We start from the raw sequence: 1189 nt of genomic DNA on the forward strand, positions 1-1189 counted from the left end.
TCCAGAGGTTCAAGCCAGATTCAGAAGAGGCCATGGAATGAGGGATGTAAGTACTGATGTTGATGGATCTTAGCTGAAAGCAGAGAATATGAGAAAGATTTTTACCTGTGATTTATTGACTATGCAAAGGCTTTCGATTGTGTGGATCATGAAAAGCTATGGACAACACAGAAAAGTATGAGTATTCTGGACCACTTAATTGTGCTCATAAGGAATCTGTACCTGGACTAAGAAGCAGTTGTATGGTACCGACTCATAGCGACCTTATGCACAGCAGAATGAAACACATGCCCTAACCTGGACCAACCTCACTGCTATTGTTTCACTTGAGTCCATCAATGCTGCCACTTGGCCAGCCCATCTCGTTGGGGGTCATCTTCTTTTTCTCTGACCCTTCACCTAACCGTACATGATATCCATCTACAGCAACTGGACCTTCCTAACAATATGTCTGAAGTATGAGAGATGAAATTTGGCCATGTTGGCCTCCAAAAAACACTCTAGCTGCACTTCTTCCAAAATGGATCTATTGGTTCTTTTGGCAGCCCATGGCACTTTCAATATTTTCCTCCAACACCCTATTTCAAAAGCATCAATTCTTCTTTGGTCTTCCTTATTCACTGTCCAGCTTTTGCATGCCTATGAGGTGATTGAAAATACCTTGGGTCAGGTGCATCTTAGTCTTCAAGCTGACATATTTGTTCTTCAACACTTTAAAAAGTTCTTGCTCAAAAGATTTGCCTAATGCAATACGTCATTTGATTTTTTGACTGCTGCATCTGTGAGGTTTGATAGTTGATCTAAGAAGAATGGAGTCCTTGACAACTTCAATCCTTTCTCCATTGAGAAGAAATTTGTTATTTGGTCCAGTAGTGAGGATTTTTGTTTTCTTTATATTGAGATACAATCCATATTGAAGGCTGTGCTCTTTGATCTTCATAAGTAAATGTTTTAAGTCCTCTTCACTTTCAGCAAGCAAGGTTGTATCATCTGCATATCACAGGTTGTTAATGAGTCTTCCTTCAATCCTGATGCCACGTTTTGCTTAATATAAACCAACTTCTCAGATTATTTGCTCAGCATACATGTTGAATAAGTGTGGTGAAAGAATACAACCTTGTCACACACCTTTTCTTAATTTTAAACCATTCAGTGTTCCCATGTTCTGTTCCAACAACTGCCTCTTGGT

Source organism: Chrysochloris asiatica, unplaced genomic scaffold, assembly GCF_000296735.1.
Source record: "Chrysochloris asiatica unplaced genomic scaffold, ChrAsi1.0 scaffold00216, whole genome shotgun sequence".
NCBI lineage: Eukaryota > Metazoa > Chordata > Mammalia > Afrosoricida > Chrysochloridae > Chrysochloris > Chrysochloris asiatica.